This window comes from Marmota marmota, unplaced genomic scaffold (assembly GCF_001458135.2).
Source record: "Marmota marmota marmota unplaced genomic scaffold, marMar, whole genome shotgun sequence".
Lineage (NCBI taxonomy): Eukaryota > Metazoa > Chordata > Mammalia > Rodentia > Sciuridae > Marmota > Marmota marmota.
The window spans coordinates 10,157,081-10,176,885 of NW_026000093.1; the positions used below are offsets into that span (position 1 = coordinate 10,157,081).

The window sequence follows — 19,805 nt, forward strand, 5'->3', positions numbered from 1 at the left end:
TTTGAGAGCCAAAAATTGGGAAATTACTAATCCATAGCATACTACTTTCTTGTGTAATTTGATTTTAATGCTGGAGGGCTTACCATTGTGTTTATGTAATTGGGTGTTCAGTAAAATTACATGTTCCTCAAGTCTGACTTTTTCTTCAAATTATATCTGTATTAGCAGATTAAGAATATATTTTTAAGCTAGGCCTACTCGTCCACGCCTATAATCCCAGAAAGTGAGGAGACTGAGGCTGGAGATTTGCAAGTTCTAGGCCAATCTTGGCAATGTATCAAGAACATGTCTGAAGCAGGGCATGGTGGTGCACACCCATAATACCAGCAGCTCAGAAGTCTGAGGCAGGAGGATTGTGAATTCAAAGCCAGCTTCAACAAAAGCGAGGCACTAAGCAACTCAGTAAGATTCTGTTTCTAATAAAATATTTCTTTAAAAAAAGGGGGCTGGGGATGTAGCTCAGTGGTTAAAAACTCCTGGGTTCAATCCGCAGTACGAAAAATAAAAACCAAAGCATGTCTTAAAATAGAAAGAACTGGGGATGTAGCTTAGTGAGAAAGCACCACCCCTGGGTTCAGTTCCCCAGTACAGCAAAATGCGTGTGTGTATGTACAAATATACAAACATATTATGTATACGTGTGTATTGTGCATATACATATAAATATATATGTATATATGAAAAACTACCATTGATTTGATGGTATGCTTCCTAACAGGAAGGGACTTTTATTTGGACCAGCATTACTATTACTATCAAGCTAATTGCATTTACTGCAATAAATATACAGTACAGATAGGCTTCTGCAGTGAGCTCAGTGAATGTAATATAGAGAGAATTGCATGATTTTAATAGGCAAACATCCGTGTTCTTTTGCAGACACCAATCTTGATAATAAATTCCTAGATAGTAAACTTTAATCCCTTCCAGGAAATGCAAAGGTACAAAAATAAGTCCTAATAGTTCTACATTTTCAGCACAAACTATTTTCACACCTAGCAGTCCATAGGCTGTATGTGAAGGTGACTGACTGTAAGGGTTCAAGGAAACTTCATGTCCTTCCAAGTCCAGCTGTGGTATCACCACTTTTAGACAGTTTTATTTTGTCCCACCTCTCCCAGCCTCACATTGTTGGTTTTGTGCCTTTCCTTGAAATTCTTCAGTACTCTCTCCCTGAATCTAACACATCGTTCATTGTGGTGTAAAGCAATTGTCTGGCTGCCTTGCCCGGCTAGAGCACGGTCTGAGAGAAGCTGGAGCTGTCTTATTCTTTGACTCGTTTCTGACTGCCATGAGATTCCTCCATGTGTGTTTGTTAAGTGAGTGAATGAAAAATGAGGAAGAGCACTTGTCTTTTTTTGCATTGGACTGGAACCCAGGTCTCTCTAATGCTGGGCAAGCTCTCTACCACTGAGCCATACCCCCAGCCCCATCCAGAACTTTAGCTTTTGCTTCTCAATTTCATTCTTTGATTTTCTTGTGGCATTAGCCTTTCAAGGTTTACCTGCTAATTTAAGATACAAATTGATTGGATAAGGTGTTTCTTGGTGTAGTGTGAGATGAAATCAAGGTAGGAAGGGACACTCTTGTTCTCCTTGTTCTCCAAAATCTACAATCTGATATGCCCTTGGTTTTAAAGAAGTCTAATGAAGAGAGCTGCAGAGCACCTGAGAGTATGCAAGATTCCAAAACTAAGTAGAAAATATTCAAGTAAAACTACAAATAAAAAATGAAATATAAATGTCTTTTTCCATATGAACCATTTTCTTCCTTACCCTTTTGGTACCTGAGGATAACAAAGAGAAAGACTGGGGTGTAGAATGGAACTGGATCAAAGAATATTGTTGTAGATTTTTTAAATAAAGTAAAATGAACTGCTTGGAATCTTCTATGTTATAAGTCAGTATTTTAACTACTTTGAAATAATTGCTTTCTACAGTTTTCTACTAATAATTGTTTTTATGTGATAGGTATTTTCAAAAAGTCATCATACTCTTTTGCCCATAATATTATTTAAATATTTGAAATTGTGTTTATTTATATGCAGATATAAGCAATCAGAGTAAAACTGCATTGTTTAAAATAATATTTTGAAAAGATTCTCAGATGACATGGCTCAGTTGTTTCTTAAAGGATAGAAACCATCCTTATTTTTTAATTTGTTTTATTTTATTTATTTTTTGGCAGCCTTAGGGATTAAACCTAGAAATGCTCTACCACTGAGCTACATCCCATCCCTTTTTATTTTTTTTATTTTGACACAGAATCTTGCTAAGTTGCCCAGGCTGCCCTTGAATTTGTGATTCTCCTGACTCCATCTCCCAAGTAACTAAGATTGTAAGTGTGCTCCACTATGCCTGGCTAAAACAAAAACAAAAAAACCAAAACAAAACGAACAAAACAACAACAAAACACTATCAATGGAGAAAACCAAAAGCTTGTCTTCTGGGAATACAGATTGAATTTTAGTTGATCTTTGTATCATTCATATCATATTATTAACACATAATAAGTGGTGGAGTTCTATACCAGCAGTTCTTACAGAAAAAAAAAGTCTTTTCCATTGCCTGTTCTAAGAGGTGAGAGCTTAGATGGGTAACCTTTAAGTGCTCAGACCAGGAGTTGTTCCCAGAAAGTGCACTAGGTGTCTTTGGAGGTATTGCTTTTTTGTATTGTGGACTTGGTAGTTTATATGACTTTTGTTATTTTCCTGAAATTGCTCTGGGCTCCCTATTACCTAAGTTGGGGAACAAGATCTGGAGCCAATGCCCCTGGGTTCCTTAATGGCTCTACTGCTTATTGATGAGATGGATGATCTTGGCAAGAAAGCTGATTGACTTACACCTCAGTTTCCTCATGGTTTTGTGTCTCAACTGAGACAATGGATATAAAAAAATGTAGTGTCTGCTATAGTTTTGTTTGCCCATTTTTTATTGCATTTAAATGGATGGATGAATTATTTTTCAGAATTTTTTTTTCATGTTTCTGTGTTCAGATGCCTTTTCCAACTCAGAACATTTTTATGCCTAGCTTGGAAATTTAGTTATTATTGCCTGCACAATCAAAATATTCTGTTGTAGCCCATTGACTTAGAAATGTCTAGTGGAGTTGAATTCCACCTACTCATTACTTTGCTTTACATGCTTCCAATCTGCATGAATTTCCATGACCATGCTTTAGTTCAGTCAAATCAGTTCCCCAACACCACAGTTCAGATTACAGTTACCATCATAAAACTGTAATTGCACAAGGTATAAACCTCCTGGTTAGGTCTTCATTCCACAAATCAGTACGTAAAGAACAGGCGCTCAACTGATCAATGGCTGATCACGGCACTTCTTTCCAAGTCTGTCAGTGATGGATCTGTTCTCATCATTCGGTTCACACACTTCAGGAAGGAGTGTAGTTATTTTACCTAATGTTCTCACAGCGCTAACTCATGAATTGTTACAAACATGGATACTTTTTTAGCAGACTCTGGGCATGTTGACACTGTCAGGGTTCTAGATCTTGTTTCTAGAAACTCTCAACATGTGGAAAAAACTTAACGAAGGTAGATTTACTAAGGAATGTGACTTTGACAACAAAGATGAAGATATAAGTGATACCATCCACAGACTTCACATTAAAGGAACCCTCAGAGTCAGATATTCATGACATTGAAAGTAAAAAACTAAATGAATGTTAATACAGACTTTGAAAGGACAGTTGGTCAAGTACAAAAATGATACCCTGTATTTATGCTTTATGATGGAAGAAGACAAGCACCATTTAGGCTACTTTTGATAGTTTTTACAAAATGATAGTATTTAGTGCTTATTCTGTCAATTCAAAATTTTAAAGGTTCTGTGTGTATGCAAGCTGGGGATTGTTTTTGTTGTTTTTTTTTTGTTGTTGTTGTTGTTTGTTTGTTTGTTTGTTTTTTGGTTCTGGGAATTGAACCTGGGGCACTTAACCATTAAGCCACATCCCCAGCCCTTTTTTATATTTTATTTAGAGACAGGGTCTCACTGAGTTGCTTAGGGCCTTGCTGAGTAGCTGAGCCTAGCTTTGAATTCAGAATCTTCCTTTCTCAGTCTCCCAAGGAGCTGGGATTACAGGTGTGTGCCATCACACCTGGACAGAGTTTTAAAGTTTTGACAGAAATTTTTCAAGGTTGCCGAACAATTATAAGTTTTACTATTACATAGCTTTAGTTTATACAGTTATTTTTATAGTCATAACCTTGCAAAATAGGGATTATCTAAAGTGAAAATAGTCATATCCTGTTGGTATTTGGATTTTGCATTACTGAAAAATTAATTCACACATTCTCTTTAATATTATTTGTATTTTCAAACAATTCCCCATTGGTATCTGTGCATGATTGGTGCCAGGACTCCCTTGAACACCCAAATCCTCTGATGCTCCAGTTCTCAATATGAAATGGCATTGTATTTGTATATAACCTACACATATTCTCCTATATACTTTAAATCTAGATCACTTAGAATACCTAATATAATGCAAATGCTGTGTAAATAGTTGTTATGTGTATTGTTGAGGGACTATTGACCTGGGGCTGGTGGGGAATGTGTACCTGTTCAATACAGACACTATTTTTTCCCAGCATTTTTGATCCACACAGGGTTGGACCCATGGATATAGAGCCTACAGATAAGAAAGGCTGATTGTAATCATTGATAAAAGTTTGCTTATAGGATTTCTTCGATCTTCTAATATTTGTTACTTTTAATTTTCAAATATGCCCCAATTATGTATTCAGAGACTCATTTTGGTGGTACCCTTTAGTGGAATATTGTTATAATGCAAAAGCTTATTTTGCTCTTCTCATTTTAAAACCAAGATTCCACTAGTATGCCTAGTAGGCAAACAGCCAAATTATTGCATTATCCAGAGCAAATATTACTGACAGTTTTACTCTCTTGGGGGAGTGAGAAATGTAATTTCCCTTCCTGGTTTAAGTAAACAAGTTGTGGGGTTCATGGTGTATTTTGTAACATGCATGCAGAATGTTTTGATTTTTAAAAATTCTAAAATAATTAAAACTTGTATCATTCAGCCTTATAATGCATACCTATAATTTAAAACCTCAGAGTTTGTTGGTTTTGAAAGACATTAGTATAATGAATAATGCAAAGAGCCTCTGGATTATTTTTAATGCATCAGATCCTGTACCATGGTCTGTGTAAGAGAAAGGAGACTTGTTTATAGTTTGAGAGACTGGTGTCTGGGAGACTGGTCTCGGAGCCCCCCAGCAAGCCCAAAGTGGATACCACATCTTTATGCTGTGCTCTGAGGGGCCTCATACAACAACATGCTTGGTTACATATAGTAATGAGAAGCCTTGTTTGAGGCAGTGTTTGTGCTTTTAAAGATTGATTTAATCACATTCAGGGAATGCATCTGATTTAAACATAGCTCAGAGTAAATCTGAGAGTGGGAACTTGGATTCTGCACTGTTTTTCCCAACTTTATTGAAGTAATTTCCTAAGCTGACATGGAGTAAGGCAAGTAGTTGACTTTATTCTTTGTCTACATGAAGTTGTATATATTTGTTCATATAACATGTTTTATCATATTCATCATCTTTATTGCCTCCAAATGAAAAAACCCTCAAAGTTCTTATTTCAAAATATGTTGGTCTGCATCTGGGAGGAAGATTACTGTGAGGGATGAGTGAGCAGCAGGAAAATGCAAGTGAGAGTGAAGAAAGGAGTCAGGATTGTGGACTTTTGAAGCTTCTTTGCTAATTCTCATATTCAGATTGTTAACTTCCTTCTACAATCAAGGTCAGTTTCAGGAACAGGAAAAACAGGCGAGCTAGGAGCTGAACCAGCACCGTCCTGGACAGACCTTCAGAAGGGTTGTAGGTGCCCAGAAGGACAGCTGATGTCACTTCCTGACAGGCTTTAACCTCAGTCCTGACCTAAAGAGGCACATGGAACCTAGGCTCTGGCTTGAATCCCATGTGGAATTTTTTGGCATATTCAGGGCAATGGGAGTCTTAGAATCTTGCTGCTTCTGCCCCAGAGTCATAGAGCAGTCCGCTGCGGGTTTCCTGGCCTGGCATCCTCTGTTCCAAGCGCCTCCACTTGCCAGAAAACATGGAGCTCTAGATGATTCCAGGAACAGGGTGCACTCTACTATAGGCCTGTGGCTGTAGCTCCAGCTCTTCTCACCTCATCCAACAGCGATGATCCCCACCCTTCTGGGTCTGGCTTTTTATGGGTCCCAGCTTCACTCCGACGACTCCATCTGCCCAGAGTGCCTATGCCTTCTCCCACTTCACTATTTAGTGAGCCACAGTTGTCTCTCCCACCCTTCCCAGGAACTTTATTATTTCTTTACCTAGGTTTGAGAAGTAATTCACCCTTACTACCTTCTCTTTTTGGGGTGCCCACTGTGCACAAGTCACTTGCAAGAAAGACGTCAGCTCAACCAACAAGGCTGTTCAACCCTATTGCAGATTTTAAGAGGAGAGGAAACAGTTACATGCTCAGCATGTAGCTAGTAGCAAGTAGTAGAATCTGTATGGAAACCCTTTTTCTCATTTACCTCTTTTATAGCATATCACATATTGCTTTATTTTCGTCTGCCTGCTTTATTTTACCTTCCCCACCAGACTGTGAAATCCTCTGTGACTTATCTCTTCCCTTCCACCCTGCCCCAAACATCTGGCCTCAGGCTTGTTCTATAGCCCTTGTTCCATAAATAAGTGTTTACGGGAGGACCAAATGAGTGAGTGAATCAAAGTTTGGAACGGTTACCAAGTAGCTTCAGAGGAAGAAAGAGGCAGCAAGACAGACTAAAATCCAATTTGGCAAATTTAACGTAATACTTGCAGTAATAATTTTTTGCCATACAAATTTGACCATCGTGAGAGTCTTTGTAAATAGGACTCATAAAAGACCCCAGGGCTTAATTTACTTAGTGGCCTTTCTTAGAGAAAAGCACAGTACCTATTTCTAATAATGTCACTGAAATATGACAATTTCAATTTCAACAGTGTTAGTCCCACACAGGTACCTTTCTGGTTCTATACCAGGCCGTGTGCCAAGGCAATTTGGAAAGGAGGGCTTGTTGGCATTTGAAGTGGCTGGTTGCTGTGCTCCATTGCCACAATTGGAGGAAGATGGACAGGGAAATGAGGTCAGGGATTCTGTGCAGTGGCCAAGTGCCTGGGACACCCATGGGGAACCCAAAGGGCCAGCGGGCATTCCCAGTGCTGTCAGAAACGCAGAAGGTTGCAACATCGCCAAAACCATTGCCTCCTGTGGTTTTTGACCCTTAGACTAAATAACACACTGCTCACTGTTGGGCTACTAACGTGCTTTTCGGTACAACTGATTCATTAAGGGAATGAGTCAGGCCTGGAGAGGACAGTTGACTATGACCTACTCAGTTTGCTTTTCTGTTTTTTTCTTTTGCACGGTTCTGGGGATGAAACCCAGGGTCTGGCACGTGCTACACAAGCCTCTGCCACTGAGCTACACCCTCAGTGCTCACTCTGCATTTTCAGAAGTTTCAGTGAGTGACTCAGGATAGGGCCAAATGGAAAATTTGGAACATCATGCCCTCTGTTTCCTGTGATGGTTCCCTCTGTCCCATTAGAATCTATAAAACAACATAGCAGACAGAATTCCCTAAAAAATTGAGCATAGAGCCCCACAAAGAGAAGTTTCCATTCTAAAGAAGTCATCTGTGATTTTGGAGCTAATGGGAATTCAATCTGCTGTCTCATTTTAGTGTCTTTTTAAAAAGTATTTAGACTGTTCAAAATTATTTATATAAGAAACCCTCCAAGGTAGATGATTCTATTATCGTATTCATTTGTTTTGGCAGGGAAGGGGTATGGGGAAGAATATATTTACCAGTCTAACTTGCCACAAACCCAGAAGTATTAATAAATGCTATGATTAGAAAAGGGAGAAAGAAATCAATGTTTATACAGAGAAGAACTTACTTTATGGCATTATTATGCATTTTAAATTGTAGAGAGAAAGAGGAAACCAGTTGGGATGATTAAAATTTAAATTTCTTCTTCAGAGAATCGATGACAGATTTAAATGGCTCAGATGGTATATGTGGTAGGATTATAGCTGAAAATATTAAGCAGTGTTACACTGATTTATGTATGATGAAAATTTAATTTGGTTTTAAGTAAAATATTTCAAGGATATTTTAGCTAGTTTTCTTTTTCCTACTTCTTTGTTTTGTTGTAAATTGACAATTTATAATTGTATAAACTTATGGGACACAAAGTAATGTTGTGATTTATTAATACATTGTGAATAATTAAATCAAGTTAACATACCCATTACATCAGGTACTTGAAGGGCTATTTGTGGTGAGATCATTTGAAATTTACAGTTATTATCAATTTTTAAATATACAAGATATTTTAATATTTGCTATATTCACTGTACTGTGCAAAAGAAAAAAAATTAAATACATATTCTTCCAGTCTGAGATTTAGAGCCTTAACTAAGGATTCTTTTTATTCTGGAAAACTCATTTTAAAACTTGATATGATCATTTGTCTGGTATGCAGGAGACCCTGGGTTCAATCCCCAGTACAACAAAACAAAACAAAAACCCACTTTGACTTCAATTGTCTTGGTGGCCCAAGTTTTGCTCTTCTTTTTTTCTTTCAAATGCAGAACCACAGGGGCAAAAAATTACGTGAAAGCAACCACTTTTTTTTTTTTTTTTTGGAGAAAATTTCTACAGAAAGTCAATTATATATTAGGCATATAACTTGTTATTTGAACAACAATGTTGAATTGTGCCAAACCCGTTACACGGGTAAACAGACGTGTCATTACCCACTAATGTGAGTAGCCATAAGCGGTGCTATAGGAGAATAGATTGCAGATTATAGTAAGACAAGCTAAAACCCTCTAGGTTTTATTTTAGAACTCTGCTTTTCTAGAAACACCCTGATTCCATATGGCGCACCAGAAATCTAGAAAGTAGATATCGAAAATGTTCATGTTTAATGTAGTGATTAATAGTCACAAATTATCCATAATTAGAGACATGAAACCACCTTTAAGGGAATTGGTCCTCGGTTGGATAAAAATCTGTGGGTGCTCAATCCCTTAAATGAATTGTCAGATTATTTTTATGTTATTTACACACATCCTCCTGTATAGTCTATATACTTTATCCTTGATAAGTCATCTCTAGATTTCTTCTCATACCTAACACAGTGTGAGTGCTGTGGAAATAGTTGTTTTAACTCTATTGCTTAGAGAATAATAACAAGAAAAAAGTCAGTACATGTTCAATACAGATGCAGTTTTCAAATATTTTCTATCTGCAGTTCGTTGAACCCACAGATACTGAGGACTGGCCATATATTAACTACTTTTAACCGATGTGAATCTGCAATATGTATACCAGGTAAAAATGGGAGTTCATAATCCGCTTGAATCAAATGTATGAAATATGATATGTCAAGAGCTTTGTAATGTTTTGAACAACTAATAATAAAAAAAAATTTAAAAAATATATGTTAACTACTTTTTATAAAGATTCCACCAGAAATACTGATTTCAACTGTTTCAGTCTTTAAATAAACAATAAGTGAGTGAAATTACATAGGTTTCTCTTTTTGGGGTCTCCCAAATGTGTGCCCAGCCCCTCACTCTCTCACAACAGGAAGCAACTGAGGGGGAAGCAATTGATGAGGAAGCGCTGGGTTCTTTCACCCATTCACCCCACAGCTGGTCTGTGACTGGCATTATGCCAGGCACTTTGTGTGGCTCATTTAAAAGACACAAGTGTAGTAAACTCACTTGGGGATATTCATAGTTAGGCTTAGTTATACTTCAAACCAAACACCATTGGTTAAAAAATATAATCTTGTTTGAGTTATTAGAACAATTTAAAATTATAACAATATCAGAGTTTAAAATTAGTATCTTCACATAAACAGCTTACTAGTTTTTACAAGTACATTCTAACTCATTTTGGGGGGGGGGGGATTGTGAATATCAGCTTGTATAAAGTGAAACTTCCAATGTCTGAATTATCACAATCTGTATCTTCAGCATTTCTGTATAGCATTAATAAAAACCCCTATTTGCAGCTAAACTCACCTGGGTGGTGATGTAACTTTTTCAGAATGTGGAATGGTGCTGTTGGTCCACTGGGCCAGGCCACTGGGTTTTCCTAGTGAGTTTGAAACCCTAACCTGTTCTCATGCCCCAACCTGATTCTGTCCTATTTCAGATGAAAGCTGGTTGCCATTAAACCTGTGAGCAATTTCCAGTAATATGTCCCTAACAGCAATGCCAAGTGAAATAATATCTGTCTTCATGATTTTGATGGATCTTTAAAAGTCTTCTACAGAATTAATGTCTTAGTCCCGTTGAGCTGCTATAACAAAAATACCATAGTCTTGAGTAGCTTCAACAACAGCAGTTTATTTCTCACAGTGCTGGAGGCTGGGAAGTTGAACATCCAAGATGCCAGCATGTTTGGCATCTAGTAAAAGCCCACTGCTTGATTCGTAGACATATTTTTACTATCTCCTCACAATGTGGGAGAAGAACTCTGTTTTGTTCAGCTTCTTGTAAGGGCACTAGTCTCATTCATGAGAGACTAGTGTTGCCCTCATGATCTAATCACCTTCCAAAGGTTTCATTTCTGAGTACCATTCCTTTGGTGTTGGGGTCTTAACCTGTGAATTTTAGGGGAACACTTTCAGACCATAGCAAAAGAAAAAACCTGTTTGGGAGTGTTTCATTAATAAGTACCTACTGGCCACGGATCTTTAGTGGTATTCCGTGGGTTTTCATATCTGTAATTGCTTTAGATTCAGGTCCTAACCAATACTTCATAAAACAGAGGAACAGTGTAAATGCAAAGGAGAGGGTAAGTGACTCCTCATTGTCACGTGAGGTTTAGAAAGCCACAGACTCACTGATAGCCTCTAATCCCTTTTCTTTGGTGTTCTGCGTTTTAAAGTCCTCAAAACTGTCCTGCTGTTGGTTATCATCTGCACATTTAACATGTTTGATCTAGCCTGACCTCTGGGACTTTAATGAGCATGCTCTGGCCCTTAAGAAGAGAAAGACCCACTAATAACAAAAAGGCCAGTATTTGTACAGGTAGACTGTATTTTCTAGTATTTTTCTGTGATGTGAGATGGAAGCAAAAGTTCTGATAGATTCCATTTATTACTGTACCCTGTGTCCCAGGAAGAGATTGTATTAATTTGAGATAATTACTTGTATAATACTATAAGTCTGTTTGCTTTATACTGGATAGTCATTTATAATGGTAATGAGACAGTAACAAATTAGTTATTTCCATAAATTCTCAGAATTCTGTAAAAGCTATAGTTCGATATAACACGCAAAAATGTGTATCAGCATTCTCAAGTGTGTTCATTCCAATCTTGTGGCCTCCATCACCCTAGCCAGCCTCACAGAGCTTTCTGTTCTTGATAATGCTACTCATCTCTTTGGAACCCTGGGCATGGCCCAACGCTGGACTTAACCACCCAAACGAGATTTGCTTCTTAGTTACCTGAATAGGTTGTGGGGGGCCTTCGATATATAGTAGTCACCTCTTATGCACAGAGGATATATTCCAAGAACCACACTAGACATCTGAACCCCTGGATAGTAGCAAACCCTATACATAAGGTGTCTTTTCTTCTACATACATACCTATGATAAAGTTTAATTTATAAATAAGGCACAGTAAAAGATAACCGTAGCTAATATTAAAATAGAATAGTTAGAAGACTATAAGGCATCTGTAACTAATATTAAAATAGAAGAATTATAAAATTATACTGTAATAAAAGTCACTTAAAACGTAGGAGTTTTTTATTTCTGAAGTTTTTCACTTAACAGTTTCAGACTGCTGTTGACCACAGTTAAGGGAATACTGCCATGTTTTCTGGCATGGAGGTGAGAGGCCAAACCACTAGGTGAAGTTGGATGTGTTCAGTAAGGGTGAACTATTATCAGTCTGAGCCAGGCACTATTCTTAAATGTTTGCCATGTGTTCATACTTTGAACTTCACCCTGACTTCACCTCCTAGGAAATGAGTTATATTTTTATCCCTGTTACAGATGAGCACACTGAGACACAGAGAATTTAAGTGACTGCTGAAGGATGTGCAGCTTGTCATGGAGACGTGATATTTAAACCCAGCAGGTTCATCTCAGTTCCGTGCTGTGTTGCCTCTGATAATGGGCAGTGTGGGAGATGGACTGAAATCAGCCTCTAGAAAAGCCTGGTGTTTTGGGGCCACCTGCTCCTCTCTTATTGGAAAGTTGGTTGGTTTTATTGTTTGCTGATTTTTTTTGTAATTTGTAAGTGGATCACTATAAATTCTTGACAGATCTTGACAGATTGCTCAGAATCTGTGACTCATCCCATTTTCTAAAATACTCCATTGCTTACCTGCCTGTGCCATCCTCATTCCCCACACCTTGCAGTCCTAAAGACTACTTTCCTGATTCATTTTCCATTTTCTTTAGAACTACAAAAAGGAATTTCCTTTGTATGTATTTTGTCTAAATAAAGAATGATATTAGTATACTATTTTGTTAGAAAATAAATTCTGTGACGAGTACATGTATCTTTATGCACAAACATACACATTAACTCAAAGCAGAGCTAGGGTCCCATCAAAATATGTAACAGCTTTGAGGGACTTGCCTATCTCTGACCCTTGTTTTTCAGGTCAGTACTGTGCGGCAGATCACTGGTGATGCATTTTTCAAATGTATTGGAAAGTGTATTGCACTGAACATAATTTAGATTAGGGAAAAAACTTTATTCCTGATAAAAAGTAGTGTTAACAGGCAGAATAGCATAGTAATTATGGGGTTTGAAAGTCCAAAAGGTCTGGATAAGAATCCTAGCTCATCCACTGAGCTGCACTTCTACTTCTTGCAGGTTGATTTCACTTATTTGACAGAATTTGTTCATCAGGTACTGTTGTAGGCCCTACAAATACAGAAAAGGAAAAAAAAAGCAGAGCAAGACTGTTCAAAGGAACTGACATTCTACTAGGGAAGATGGTAAATAAATAGATGCATGGTGATACTATTGACTTCATCTTTCATTTCCCCAGAAATTATCTGTTTTCTCCACCACTGTCATGATTACAACCTCTTGAATTATTGCATTAGCCTGTTAACTGGCCTGTTTCTCGCCAGACCTCCTTTTCTCAATAAACCAGCCAGACAGCTCTTCCTAACTCATATGTCGTACTCCTCTCTGGAATCGTAACTGCACAGTAAAGTTCCAGGTTGCATGGAGCTGGACACAGTGCTTATAGAAATTATATGGTCAAGCTCATTATCTCTGTACCTCTTCTCCCAACACCACCCACACCTCTGCACTTGTCTTTCTAAACATCTCTGTGATTACCCTTTTCCTCCTTCAAAACTGTGCTCAGATGCCCCCTTTCCCTGCTTGGCCTGTGGAGCAACACCTAAATATGGAAGAAGCTGGCTTACTTGTTCCACATACAAATGCACAACCCTGAAATGCAGACCAACTGCAGTCCACAATATTTCTCAAGTTCCATTAGCCCATCAGTAGCCTATCAGTAGAAGGTGAAGGGGGTCGTCTTCTTCATTGACATTTAAATTTAGATGTCACGACAGTAAGTGAATCCAGAGATTATGAACAAATGAACCATTCACTTTTTAGAAAGAGGTAAGAAGATAAGTTAATTACCTTATTTGTTCTTGTCCAGAGTATATTCCATTTCAGTCTAACAACTGTCAGTTCCAGAGGTTGGAGGAAGAACAAATGGTAGAACATTAGCAATGGTTTGTTAACTCAAAACCTTCTCGAGCTTCTCCTTAATGGGAGTTACTCGGCGTTTGGGGGCTGCTTCTGGGATTCCAGCCTAGGTATTCCCTCAAGACCTAAAGAAAAACAACTGAGAAGGCCAGGCAGTACGTCTCTCAGGACCTCTTGGGATGGCTGAAAGCAAAGAGTCTCTTTTGTGGCAGGTTTATTTTGTAGTATTTTTGTACAACTCTGTCCAGAATCCCTTAAGCAGGAGCCCTGGGTAGGGGGCAATCAATTGCAGGTAAACCAATTATGGAATCTAAGTGAAGTAGTGTATCTGAGTCTAATAAAGCAGAAGGCAAGCCGAGTTACCCTAAAGGGTTGATGGATTCAATATGATACTTTCTTGGTGACTGCTGGAGGTAGTTAGAAGAACAAAGAGGACTTGGTTCAAGGGTACTCCCCAGTGGGATGATCCAGGAATCAATATTCAGGAAAGAGAGAAAATGTAGAAAGGGGAAAGCTGCAGAGATCTCAGCACAGTTGTTCTATAGACGCACAGAGCCAAGAGTAGGGGTGGCACATTTGGGGGCGGCCTTAACCTCTCAGCACTTCAATTTCTTCCTTGACCAAATGGTGATCATGAGAAGCATTGATTGTAGAACCAGCTTGCCTGGTTCAACTTATAACTCTTCCTCTATTTCAAAGATAGAGAGAGCATTGTCATGGGAACATTTTTGAACATTCTTAACATTCTGTGACCTCAGTTTCTTCATTTGGAAAATGAGGGATATTTGTAACCCCTACTTCATAAAATCATTGCAGGAATTAGCATGTTGATATTTCTAAGAAGTTCTCTATTGTTCTGGTGCATAGTAAGCAATGTCCAAGTGTTTTTTAATAATACTGTAGTATGTACCTAATGACTATGCATTATTAATAAACATAGTCTGTCTTTATAACCAGAGAGCATCTTTTGTAATTTCCTTATTTAATTTGCATTTTAATTAATAGACTAGAGACTTAGGTTCTTTTATCCTCTTTCAGCAAATTAAGAGACAAAATATATTTTTAGGTACTTAAAACTTAGGTTCAAATGCAGGACAGCGTTTTCAAAAAGCATCTATCTCTATAAATAATTACACACTATGGTGAAATATCTCACCCTCCAAAAATTATAGGAAAGATAGTTCTGGAGTAAGATCTTTGCATGTGGAAAAGATAGGTCCTCTGTGCACAAATGTCATTAGTGTTATATTTCAAAAGTAATTATCCAATTGTCATTAATCTCTTTATTGATAATAATACCACTTCTATAACACCAGTGGACTTAATTCAGTCTTCCTCTTTCCTCTCTCCACCAACCTTCTTCTGTGACAACATTTTCACACATTTGATGAATGAGTGCATTCTGTCCTGGAAGTACCTATCCCTGCTAGGCAGCCATATAGATTAATACAGCCAAGAAGCAAGCATCAGTCAAGTCTTGAGAGCTTCAACCAGTGATCCAGGCTGGATCACTCAGTAGCAGCAAAAATCACCTTACTTCCATTGAGAGAGAACCCTCACTCAACACCTTCAATATGTGGATCATCCTCAATATGTCACCAAATTCCTCATTCCCATCCTTGGTTATCTGATCACCCTGACCTGCCTTCAGAGAGAATCCCAGTAGGTCTTCTGAACCCAAATCTCCCCATCCCTGATGTTTCCACTCAGCGATTTTTAATCTACTGTCCTTAACCCTATATAACCCTGGGTCCATGCAGTATTCAGAATGGAATTCAGTTCTATATAGAAGTCCTTTCCCCAATAGATCCTAAATAAAACCTGGTGTGTAGCTCTATTTGGGGGCCGGGGTGGGGGAAGGACTGCACGTGTATCTGCCAGAAAGCTCTGCAGACATATTGATGATGGGTGTGGAAACCAGCTACATCCCAAAGTACTCAGATAGATTTCAAACACTTTTCCCATTTGACACCGGCCACCTTGTTTTTGCTTGGGATCGGGGAGACTAGCTGTCAGGTCAGGGTATTTATCAGAAAATTAGTAGTGGGAAGTTTAGTTTCTTTGTGCTGGCTTTAATAGAAAGGTTTATCCATCATGATTACTTGTAAGCAGGGGCTTCTTATGGGGACTGTAGCTGTGCTTATGACTGTGACCATGACCATGACTGTGGTACTTCCAGAGAGGGTGCACTAAGGAGGATATTTACATTCCGCACACTCATCTATTCAGTTGCAAAGCAGCAGGGCTTGGTAGGAGTGTCAGTTGTGGATATCTTTCAGGTTAAAAACTCCCCAGATTTCCTTTTGGACCACAAAAGTACTGTTTTAAAACTTTCTTTTTAAAAGTGGATCCAACTTCAGATTTAGTGTGGTGCAACCTAGGGAAAAATGTTATCTTTGCTGCACTAAAACAAATAACAATCATCATGATGATAAATGTAAAGAACCACTCAACCATATTTATGCTCCTAGCCCTCTGAGACCCATGGTCTCTTAGGTGGATTTTCATTTTAACCTTGCCTGCAGACATTATTCTTACCTATTACTTTAAACATTCACAATTAATATTGCTTCTGGACAGTGGGGATAATGGTATCCTTTAGAAGCCAAAAAAATGACCACAATTTTAAGGGCTCCTTCCCTTGCCTGCTAACTCAGGGTGGCTGGAGTGAAATTTGGGATGAAGCCAGTCGAAGTTGGCAGCATTGCAAGAAAATATGAGTGTGTGTACTTACTCTTCTTTCTTCTAACTTGTGCTCTCTTAATTGGAGATTGGGAGGAGTTTTAGCTTTTGTCACTGTGACCAAGATGCCTGAGCAACTTAAGAGAAAGAGAGATGTATTTTGGCTCAAGGCTTCAGAGGTTTCAGTTAATGCGGGCTGGTTCCCATTGCACTGGGCCAGAGGTGAGGCAGAACATCATGGAGGAAGGGCATGGCGGAGGAGAACTGCTCAGCTCATTGCAGCTGGGGAGCAGAGAGAGGGCAGGAAAGGAAGGGGCTTGGGAAACAATAAACCCTTCCAGGGCCCAGCCCCAGTGACCTACTTCTTCCAACTGTGTCCCACCTTGCAGTAGTCCATTCTGCTAACAGTGGATTAATCCACATTTGGTGGATTAATCTACTGAAGAGATCAGAGCCCTCAAGATCCAATCACTTCCTAAAGACCCACCTCTGAACACATGAAATTTGAGGAGGGGACATTAAAGATTCAAACTATTAACAGGGAATGTCTTATTTCCTGCTACTAAAATGCATGCCTTAGTCAGGGTAATTAATTTTAAAACAACAGATATTTATTGGTCACAATTCTAGAGGCTGAGAAGCCCAAGATAAGGGGTCAGGAGATGGGATGTCTGGTGAGGGCTTTCTGCTTCATAGGTGGCCCTTTGTAGCTGTGTCCTTATGTGGCAGAGGGGCAAACATACTCTCTAAGCCTCTTTTCTAAGGGCATTAATCTCATCTTCTGAAGGTGAAAGCCTCTTGACCTAATCATCTCCTTAGGATCCCACTTGTTAATACTGTTGTGTTGGTGTTAGGTTTCAACATGTGAATTTGGTAGGGGGTTAGGAGGGGGAACACAAACATTTAGACAATAGCAGAGGGGATGATGATATGCAAATTTCCTATTGTGACAAAAGATCTGACATTCCAAATAATTCATTTCTCCTTGGCAAGATTCTTGGAAATTATTTTAAATATAGTCTTTATTTATTTATTTATTTTTGGCCACTTAGTCTTTTTTGAAATTGTCACAGAACATATCCAGACCACACTGTTGTGGCTTGTCCCACTGCCCCAACTACAAGCACCTTCAGGGATGCACTGCCAGCCTAGGCCCCCAGAAGGAGGTTGGAATGGCTCTGGATGCTCCAGTCCTTTGGTACTACCTGTGCCTGGCATCCTGCCAAGCACTTTGTGCACAGAATGTCAGTTTGACTTCTTGGCAACCAGGAAAGGTGGGTTATCATCATCATTCATTGATTATCAGGAAAATCAAAGACTAAGATTTATGTAAATAACCTGCTTCGGGGACACACAGCCAATAAGCAGCAGAGTCCAGAGTGAAGCCAAGGTCTGTCTGATTTCAAACTCATAGTTTCCATCAATATTTGAGCTGCGACTGTAAACAAATGAACAACACAGTCCACATCCCAAGCAGGAGTCCCTGACTCGGTGATACCAAGGGCACCTTCCACAAGGGCATGTAGTTTCTGACTAGAGTAAGTCTGGAGGTAAAGCACATGACCAGAGCGTATTTAAAGAAGATAGCCGAACAACATTTGCACATAAATATTTTATCATTAGATCAGATTCCCTGTGTACAGAATGCTGCTTTCTTATTGAGATTGCTTTGGAAAATCAGCTTTATGTGTCACATTTTCATCTTCCTGAGCTAGTTTTTCTAGTCTGAATTGTCCTGTAGACGATATAATAGTGAAGAATAATGGGGGAATGTAGGAATAAGCCAGTAACTCCACTGATATCCATTGCCTACCAGGAGAAATTCCAGGCAGAGCACCTCAGGAAATGCCTCTGGTATTTCAACAGATGAACATCTTTCTCTGTAATTTATTTTTGTATTGGAACATGAGCTTGCAGATTGCTGGATCCCATCCCAGAAGTGGCTGCCCCTCCAGTGCAGATAAGGATAAGTGTTCCAGAGCTCCAAGGGTGGGACGATCAGGCGTATCGTTGCGGTTTTGATTTATTACCCAAGAGCTGTGTTACAAAGCAGCTTGAATTTTTAGTACATGCCTCTGGGATCCATGAAATTTCCAAGGTGAAGAAACAGAAAATGGCATAACTGGGCTAAATCTAAGATCCAAAGAACAAGTAATAGTTATTGAAAACCCTTGGTAGGGGGTAGCGGAATCAGAATCTGCTGAGGCCCAGGTCCTCCCTGGCCAGACAGCACCCACATGAGATTGGAGCTTGTCGACTAGTAATATAGAAGGACCCCATGAGAAGTGTAATTTCAGGGTCACCCAACATGAAGCTGCTCCAGGGACACAGGAGTAACATACTTCTTCTTTCTAGTTAACTCTGCTCATTCAGTCTTTTCAACATCAGTGAACATACAGGGGTGAATAACAGACACCTAAGGTCCTTGTGGAGCCTGCTTACATTCTAGGCCAGGAGACAGACAGTAAACAGATGACTTCAGATGGTGGCAAGTTTATACAGAAAAGTCAGCACGGCACTGTGGTAGGACAGGAGCCGGGGGCTGTCAGGAGATGCCACCTGAGCAGAGGTCAGGATGAGGGAAGCCATCTCCTCTGCCATTCTCCTTCCTCCACATGGAGACACGCTGGATGCATCTGAAGTTGTCTCCCTGATACAAAGAATGCCTTTGATGTAGTCTCATGTGGATCTGAGTAGTCTCACAAGTTCATCAAATTAAGGAAAAGTGTTTTGAGTGTTAGTCAATATTAACTTCCGAGATTTCAAGTGTTGATCTGACAATGCTTCATTTATAAGGTTTGAAATCCAAAAAGTAGCATCTGTACTGCATTGCAGAGCCTGTAGTCATGTTTAACTTCTGTTTGTTATCCCCTTGAATTTTCTCACAAATGTACCGGCAAGCAGAAATGATGCAAAATGTGCAGTCCTTGTAATTAGTTGACTTTTTCAATTAAACACTGACAGTGTGACACACCCATACATTCTACAGAGGGGACTATGTCCTTAACTCTTTTCTTGTAGGAAGCATCCATTTTCATAGTTGATGCCTCCTCTTCTATGTTTTGCCTCATTTTCTAATATACCCAGCGTCTGTTTACCCCCCAGTGGTCCAACCTTTCTGCCATATGCCTCTGAGTAATATTTCACATATACTCATACATAATTCTTCTTGTAGCTCTATTCCTGGGTCATTTCTGGGCCAGTTTTCTCAGCTGCTTAGCAGCTGCTCTTCTGAGTGGGTCCCCACTTTTCTTGGAGAGCAAATCTTTTTCTTTCCAGGTTTATATTCTCTCATCTTACTGAGGCACGTCCTCTGTAAGCCTCCTTGGTGAAAGTGG

At 39.1% G+C, this 19,805-nt stretch overlaps 1 protein-coding gene across 9 annotated transcripts in view; it reads left to right on the top strand.

Moving 5' to 3' along the window:
• Nucleotides 1-19,805, top strand: part of Fam110b (family with sequence similarity 110 member B) — a 135,018-nt gene that overhangs the window by 64,654 nt on the left and 50,559 nt on the right. For 2 of the 9 annotated variants that reach the window (XM_048782929.1, XM_048782932.1), the window contains one exon: nucleotides 9,329-9,408. The exons of 6 other annotated variants lie outside the window; for them this stretch is intronic. The gene's annotated coding sequence lies outside the window, so the exon portion shown is untranslated. Of the gene's footprint in view, nucleotides 1-9,328; nucleotides 9,409-12,095; nucleotides 14,744-19,805 lie in introns of those variants that run through there. One more of the 9 variants, XR_007340543.1, reaches the window with a different exon arrangement.